The following is a 9,127-nucleotide window of genomic DNA, read 5'->3' as shown; positions in this document are numbered from 1 at the left end:
CTAAAAATGCCACTAGAGTATTTATCACCATGAAAGTTGATAAATCTATTCAGTCTTTATGCATTAGAATTACAACCTATGTCTTCATGGATTCTCATGCTGATTCCGAAGTAATTTAGTCCTTATTCTTATTAATCATTTAATGACAAAAAAAAATCCAGTCGCGCAAAGGACCTGGTTACGGTGGTGGCATACAAAACAAAGGAAGAATATGATAAAGAGTGCAGCTGCATGCATATAACTGCCAACTAGAGTATATGATGCTTGTGCTCTGCTGGGGTATGCAATGCATCTTTTATGACAGCACATACAGTGGGACCTCTGACCAAGAACAATGCGTGCTGTACTTTTACCATTATTCTACATTTGTCTTTATTTTCTCATCCTACAGAGGGTCAGTGAGTTCACTCATTCTGCACTTGATCTATACTGATGACATTATATTGCCACACCTTCATTGCGTCATATTTTCAACAATGAACAGCATCTTGTGAGGGTGTGCAGTAACAGCAAAGTGTACGTGTTAATGCATTATGTCAGTTTAATGACATTAGTAGTAATATCACCATGTGTTGAACAAGAGACTGAAAGGTGGGTAGTGTCTTGATGATAACCTTTGTGTCAGTCAGACATGATATCAAATAATACTGACATGAAGCCTCGGTCAGATCTCTGTTAATGAGCAGTAGTTCAAATCTTTCAGTAGTGTAATGATGAACACTGTTCATGCTGTGATACTCAATTTAAATAAATATTTCACAAGAAAACTGATCTACAGCAGCATTTTAAAAGGCTATTCGTATTAGTGAAAGATAACCGATTACTTTAGGATTTTATATCTGTCTAATCAAAGATTAGACAATTTTATATATCCTGGAAAACTTTATTTTAAAGCTTATTAAACAAAATTGAAAAAGGTGAAGTCACTTAAAATATGAGGAGAAAAGAAAGTGATTCCAAGCCCCATGAAGCAGTTATCAAAATTATGACGATTAGCATGAATATGTGATTTTTTTTAACCAAGCTAGCTCAACTAATTGAATGTTGTGCACCCATTAGGCCAGCAGAGGCCAGGGTACATTAATACTTTTTGCTTGTACTAAGACAAGGAATTGTGGGAGATTTTATTTAATTCATGATTACTGTTATTACTCAACAAGTCATTACAGTTTTATTTAGCAGCTGTTGAGAGTAAATAATCTCTTTTTGAAACACGCGATGGTCTTTACTTGACATACATTTTTTTTATATATGTTTTCACTATGAAATTGTGAATCCATCTGCAGTGTCACCAGTGTCTTTTTTTTGTGCTCCACTATGAATCTTTATGTGGAGTCTACATGTGACCCCATTGACCAAAGAAAACCAGGTTAAGTAAAATGGAAACTCTGAATTAAAAGGTACGCACAGGTTTACCACCACCACCACTGCCTAATATGAGTTTTGGGGAAGCCCCTGCTCGTTGTGACCCAGCACAAGACAATTGGGTTCAGATTATACACAATATTTGTATTATTTTCCTATTCTTTATCAAGAAAAACCTTTAATATTTATGGTGGTCTAAAAGAGACATATCTGGCAACAAAACCAACTTCTGGTAATCAGCCATTTCCTCAGGAGTATGTTTTCTTCAAAAGCTGTCACACACTGCCTTCAGGCTGTCATTAAATGAGCGTTGTGTGAACTAGTTTCCGGCAGACAGGGTTAAAATAGTTGCTCATAAGGGTTCTGTGCCCCATGCTTAAAGTTTCTGCTGGCAGCACCAAGAAGTATGTATATGCTGTGAGCCAATCACTGAAGTGTGATGGCCTCGATGACCGTAATTTTCCACGTTGCAAAGACTGCCACTCCCAGTCTAGTTATACTTTCCAGTATAGGTCATGCCAGCATGTGAGTTTGTACAGGCAGCTTCAAGGGAAAAAAATGCATAGTATGTCAAAAACCATAAGTTCGTACAACAGATACTGGAAAAGTCAGACGAAATACAGTGAGGCTGACATCAGTTTGCTTTATGTGTCTTTACCTTATAGTGGACAAGATGAGGCAATGAGCCAGAAAAAGCTGCCAATGAGTTGCAAGATCTAATTTGCAAGAGTGTCTTAGTACCTCTGGAGACTGCTTACTTTTCAGAATTAATTTCAATAAATACAAAATGTATTTGCAGCTTCTCATCCTGTTTTTTTTCTAATGGCCTATCAAGTGAATATCACCCATGAGCAATATCAGAATTGTATTCTCATAGTCATCTTTTAGTAGCTTTATCTGATTTGGAAAGCATGTGGGACCCTTTCAGAAATAAGTGGTACCAAATGTTTTGCTCCTTGAGCTTTTGTAACAATGGATCAGTGTTGAACTGAATCATTTGCAGAAGTGCAGAGGAGTGCCATTTTTTTCTAAACTTCAATCTTCAAAACCTGAAAAGTCCCGAAGAATATGTCTTACAAAAGCATTAACCATCATAAATAAGTAGTTCTCCAAATGTATAAAAGTCCAAATCATTATTCTAGATGCTTCAAACAGTGGCTCTCTGTTTCATTTCATACAGTTGAAAGTATCCATCACACTCGGTATACACTTGCAATTTAGTTTGCCAGAACATTTCAAACTCTATACTTCTTATTCATGTTTCCCCTCATCAGTCAACTTGAAACAAGGGATGACTATCATAGCCCTGAGGGTGTGGTAGATGGCAGGACCACTGGTTTATATAATCCCACTGACGCCTGCTGAGATCTACTTGTCACTGAAAATACATCTGGGCCTTCCTCAAAGTGAAGCAACTCAGAGTGGTTGAGAAAAGTCTGACACAACTGTATCCTCGGTCCCTGCTCAGTCAGCTGGATGTTATAGAGAGAACACTGATCCAGATAACCTGCTGTGAAAACAGATATCTTTTCTCTCACTGACGGATATGTTAAATCACTCCAAACATCCATATGATCAATATGTAGACTTGCTGTTTGACTTAACTGAATTTGACTGCAGCTTCTTTGGATATAGTTGTGTTTTTCTAAGAGTATTTGGTAAAGGCAAGAGTGACAACTTCTACTTATACTTGGATCTTGTAAATCCTTGGCTAGTGTTATGCTTGCAGTGTCTGCAAGTATGTGTAGATCCACTAGGAACCCTCTGTAAATTCTATCCCCACAAGATGTATGCAAATAACCTTCTCCTAAGCTGTGACTTGTCTACGCAGTTACTAAGGGAAAATGGCACAAAAGACTAGTTTGATAAGAAAACTTGTCGGCAGACAGCCACTGCTACCTGCATCTGCTAAACTCTACTTTAAAAGAATGCTAGACGATCAAATGCGCAAATATTGGTAAATAAGAAATTGTGTAGATTTGGGAAAAGAAGAAAGAGTGTGTCAGCAAACGTCAGTCCACTGGCAAGCATCCTCAAAGCACACTCCACCTGGACTTGAAGGTCTTATAATTAGAACAATTCTGCATCTGTAGTCACCACAGCTGTCTGTTCACACAAGAATTACAAACGTTTCCAATTATTTTGTGCTTGGCTTTAAACTGATGTCAACTTGAATGAATCTTATACAAGTATATCTTGGGTTATTTTTTAATGAATCCATCTGGTTGAGGCAGGAAATGGCTGTTGATGTTTAATCAGTTCGCTCCACCATTATTGTGTGTGACATGTTACTGCTGATGTGGTTGCATACCTGACGTCATGCACTACGCATTTCAAACAATGTAACAAATGTTTATTTAACATCAAAAGAGCCCTACAAACAAATAGACATTCACATAATTCAAGCCTTTAAGAATAGATTACAATCATTAGTGTAGAAATTATTTAAATAATAATAATAGTATTAATACATTTTATTTGTAGTGTCCTTTACATCGCAAGATCTCAAAGGGCTAATTTGCTTGATACACTGAGATACTAATAGTGTTGATTGTTTCCACATTGCATTAAACAACTCAGAATGAAAAGTCTTCTTTGTAAAGCTACAACTCACTGTTATAAACCAGACAGATGACAAAAGCAGACTCTGATATGTTGACCAATCTCTGTTCATGTGGGACGTTTTTCACCTGTACAACATTGTCAATAATGTGCTTAACTTCGACAGATTTTCCAGGACAATGTGTTTCAGTCACATTACTCAGCGCTTGTGAGGGAGTCAGAGGAGCTGATTGGAAACAGATTGATGCTCAGTAGCCAATAAGTTTTATTTCCCAGCAGGAACACAGCATGCATGAGGTCCAGTCTAAGAGAATTATTTTCTCTAAGTGAAAACCCCACAGGGGTGAGTGATCATTAACATGAAAGATTTTTTTTCAATCCTTCTGACGTCAGGTTCTCTATTGTACTTGAGGGATATCTTCATGAATTCCATCATATAACGTCATGCTATAGCCAGTCCTGTAATCAGTTTGGTTTGAGCCGTTTCTTTAGTAGCTACAGCATGTTTTATGATACAAGACAGACAAAAGATTCATAACATTTCCTTCTAGACCACATAACCAACCTCCACCCATCTCTGCACACACCCACTCACACAAAGAAAGAAAAAGTACCGAGCTTTAAAATACTGTGTACAACAGCATGTCATGTGGTTGTGTAACTACTAAAGTGTTTGCACTGTTTTTGATTTTTTTTTCCATGATAACAACTGATAAGCTGAAACACACAGTTAGAGTTCATGCTGCATGTAGGTAGGCAGTCTGTACTCACGCCCAAGTCATCACATACTGAAACTTGGTCAGAAGCCCTTTGCATACGTTTTTAAGTCTGGCAACATGCTGTTCAGAGGCGTGTCATCATGGCGTTGTCCAAAATGTCTGCCAAGCTTTCCACACAATTCTACAGTGCTAGGAATGAAAGCTTCATTCTTAGTACCATAGAAGGAAGTTTACAGCACGGGTGTGTATTGCTTAGTCAGTTACCACATCATTCTGGCACACCAAACCAGGTCTAGCAAGATGCAGCAGTAGACCAGTTCCTTACACATAAAAAAAAATGAAATGATCACTGAGGGGAAAAAAATGGAAATGTTCCTGAAATAGCATCAGTAAGAAGTTGGTAAGGAGACTGTGTTCAGTTGGACAATTTAGTCAAATTTCTGCTTATGCTGATTAGATTCTGTTTACACATTTTTGTTGCTATAATTATTTTAAAATGATTTTAAAAGAGCCCTGAGATTGAAACGGCGTATGTAAAAAAAAACTGAGATTCCTTATTAATTGAAATCTTGATCAAAATTATTATTCACTCAATTTTCATTGCAAAATTTCCCATACCTGTTTCATACTGCATTAGTAGCTAAGACTTATATAACCATGCTCCATTTGGATCACTAATAAACCTAAAACGCATGTTTTTGGAGGAACCCACATATGCATTTTGAAAACATACAAATTTCACACTGAGAGCGTCGAAATTCAAACTGAGAACCGCTTTGCTTCAAGCTGACATGTCATCACTGTGCAGCCATCCCAAGATTGCATAGCAATTTAGAGATGCAGCCTCTCAAGTAAGACAAAAATTCTGTAAAACAAGAGCAACATGACAAGAAATTGGCTGAAAAAGCAAGAAAACTCGTTTGAGCATTAAACTTCAGCAAAGCTCCCTTCACTCTCAGAGTCCCTCTATGTGTCAGCATGCACTGCAGCCTCTCACTAGAATGTGAAATAGCTAAGTTGGTCCATAGCACAAAACACAGAAATGTCATGTGAAAGCCTCAAAGGTTTAAAACGGATATGTTTTCAGGGCTGCAACGTCATTGTATGCCCTGCCAACCTTTCAAAATGGTAATATGCATAAACTTATCTCACATACTCAATATTTGTAAAAATACAGAATTTCTAAATGTTTCAAAAATGTTATATGCCTACTTTTAACTTTGCCATTTGAAACATCTTTAAGTTTATCATTATTCAAACTTGTCACAAATGTGATATTGCACAACTTTTACTGACAAGTATTATACATACTTCATGTATGTATTGTATTTGCAGGTTTGCCTGCAGAGGTGCAGACCCTAACACTCTTTGATTAACCACCGTTCTTGTAACTGAACGTTTGTCTGAAGTAAACTGATTTGTATTCCTGTATTTGAATGATTATAATCAAAATCAGTGAACGGAAGCCCCTCCTTTGCATTGTTTGGATGTAATGACTTTCTTGTTGTTTCTTCTCGACTGACCAGTTTATTCCTGATTTCAACATACAGCTGACAGGCAAAAACGAACTCATAGCTAAAAGTGAGGAGCAAAGCAAGAGGACTGCAAGCAGCTAACCCAGATGGTAAGATGAGAAAAGAAGAAATGCAGTTTTAACTTTTTCCACTTGCGTTAATATGAGTGTGAGACAAGCTGGTGTTAACTTTCCAGTGTCTATTTCGCCTAAGACACACAGACACGAACCAAGATTCTCTCTCCTTCCTGGTGTTCCACAGCAATTCAAATCAATTAAGAAATATATGAATAAACCTCAAGTTATATATCTAAGTTGCCCTGGTGTGGTCCTATAAAAGACTGTCTCACTGTATTATAGAAAATGCAACATTTGAAGTCCAATAAAACAATAAAAATAGTGTTAAGTAAGTTTTATACTGTGAATAGCAACAGCTCTGTGCTGAGTATCCCGTCTTCAGCTGCCAGTGAGGGAGGGGGCTGCAGCAGTCCTGTTGGAGCAAAAGTCTGTCCACAGACGGCAAAGACAGTAAAACTAGTACTGATGTCGTCACAAATGAATATCTATTTAGATGGTACATTTAAGTATTGATTAGTATCTGACTTCTGATATTTTTGACAAACCTAATTGAGGATAGTAGGTTCAGATGTTCTGTCCAAAAGCACTTTTACATATGAACTGGGGATCAAACCTGTAACCCCTGGTTAGTAGACAACCCGCTATAACCCGCTACCCCTAATGGTTGCTCATAGCCTACAAGCATACGGATGGAAGAACCTAAAGAGGAATATATTCTAGGAGTGGGTGAGGAAACCTAATAGATGTCAAACAAAAATAGGCTTCACAATTAGCATGGCTACACTAATTAAATCCTATCAATTCTACATGACTTAGCAATATTAACAGAGCATTTTATCTTCTTTAGAGGCGGAAATATTGAAAATCAGTCATCCTCTACATCCATTGAGCTGTTAGAATCATTGGGAAAACTGTGAAGATAATTGTTTGTTTTTTTTAAAGAAAAGGATATAGAATCAATAAGGTGATTTTTCATTTTTTTTCCATGAATAACTATTGTGTTTTCCCAAAATAATGTGCAGCATTAGTAGTTTAGAGAATTAGTAGACATTTTTTGGGTATCCAAATGGTTTGAAAAATAGCTGCTGTAATCAGGGAAAGCTATATTTCCAGTGGAGCATATCCCTGCTCTCCTTTTAGGTTTAGGCTAAACCCAGAGTGTTTACAATGGTTGGCTCCAGTTGTGACTGAAAGTAATCGTAACAGACATAAATTCAAACTGCTGCTATCTGTTAAGTGTCTGAGGGTAAAGCTTTGTTTTTTTACTGGAGAAATGGAAATGAAAGGAAACTAGGGGGAAAAAAAATCCGACAGCCTGACAGACAAGTTGAGCATGTTAGACCCAAAGGATACCATGAGACCCAAAATCAAATTACCATGTTAGTTTCAAATGAAGAGCTTGAAGGGCTTGAAGATTTCTGACCTTGCACTCTTCCTACATAAGTTTATCTGGATTCCCTGAACCATTTACAAATATTATGTTCTGAGATGATTAAATCCCCGAAGTCTAAGTTTTATCTCTGCCACTCGTCTTTTCATTTCATTCAACCCAACTGATAGAATTTTAGAACGGCACAGATTTTACCCAGTAATCTACATCATGTTGAATCGTGGTGCTGTTTATTTTATATTTATTCATTTTCCTAGTTCGACCATGGTCTACTGCCCTTCACACTTGCTGCATCTAAAGCATGAAGTCTGGCGCAATAGATTCCCACGTTATTGCAATCCAAATCATGACTGACTTGTACATCTGTTTCAGCAATAAATTTGCGCCGATGGGACACTGTTTCCTGCAGTTTGTCTCTCCTGATATTAATGGACTGAGCCGTTGCATTTTACGTGACTTTTTAAAATTCATCCCACAACACAGTCTCAAGGTGGATTTTGAAACTGTCAAGCTGTCATAAAATGTTATCCACTGATTGTGAACTGAAACACAACTTTATCTTTTATTCAAACACCTGGACAGAAAATAGCCCACATGTAGGAATTCAATGTCTTACTTTTTTTGTGAAACAGTCACTAAAGGATTATTTACCAAATTTATCAGATAAAAAAGCATGTATTCGCTCCGGATCCAGTACTGTTTTACAGTTTCCTTTAGCTTTCACTTGCTGGTTAGGCGAAGGTAACAAAAGGTTCAGGCTTTAAAAACTACTTGGTAATGGCTAGGAAAACATCATGGCATGTTTTCAAATAAATCCTCTCACAACATCTACTTTGTGTTAGAAACTTCATTTTTCTTGCTTACCAGGTTGACAAGTCAACATTGATTTTCCATAAACTGGGCCGCCGCTTTGGATGCTGTGTCATAGATCACTAAAAGCACAATATTTTCATAGACACCTCAGGTTTTGTAGCGCTGCTCATGCTCCCACTACTGTATTAATCCACTGTTGCTTAGCAACTATACTATTTTTTTACTTCATGCAACATTTTTATTCAATTTTCTAACAATGCTCTCATTAATTCTTCTTAGCTTTTTTATAAGATGCACAAACTTTGCAAATTTAAGGTGGACTTGAATATGTATTGAATTATAGACAAATTCATAAATGCAGCTTTATTTGTATAGCATGGCCATAATGGTTGTCAGTTATGGTTGTCAGAATAAAGATGCACTGACAGCTGCTGTTTTTCTTATCAAATTAAAGATTGGTCAATTCCAAGAGTGTTGGAAGGGGTGTGGGTACTCTCTTTTCTTTTCTTTTGCTCTTAACAACCATACTATATAAACCTTTAAAAGTTCACTCTGTTGACCTAAAAAGTACTTCACAACAAACAGTTCATAATTATTTGTTCAAAAATCAAACACAGCAACATAGACTTATCTATTCATGAGATGTTCTGTGGATGGAATGATGGAAAATTCTGAACAGGCACATGC

Source organism: Leuresthes tenuis, unplaced genomic scaffold (assembly GCF_036924035.1).
Source record: "Leuresthes tenuis unplaced genomic scaffold, fLeuTen1.0.hap1 SCAF_6, whole genome shotgun sequence".
NCBI classification, from domain to species: Eukaryota; Metazoa; Chordata; class Actinopteri; order Atheriniformes; family Atherinopsidae; genus Leuresthes; species Leuresthes tenuis.
This window is presented reverse-complemented; position numbering follows the sequence as displayed.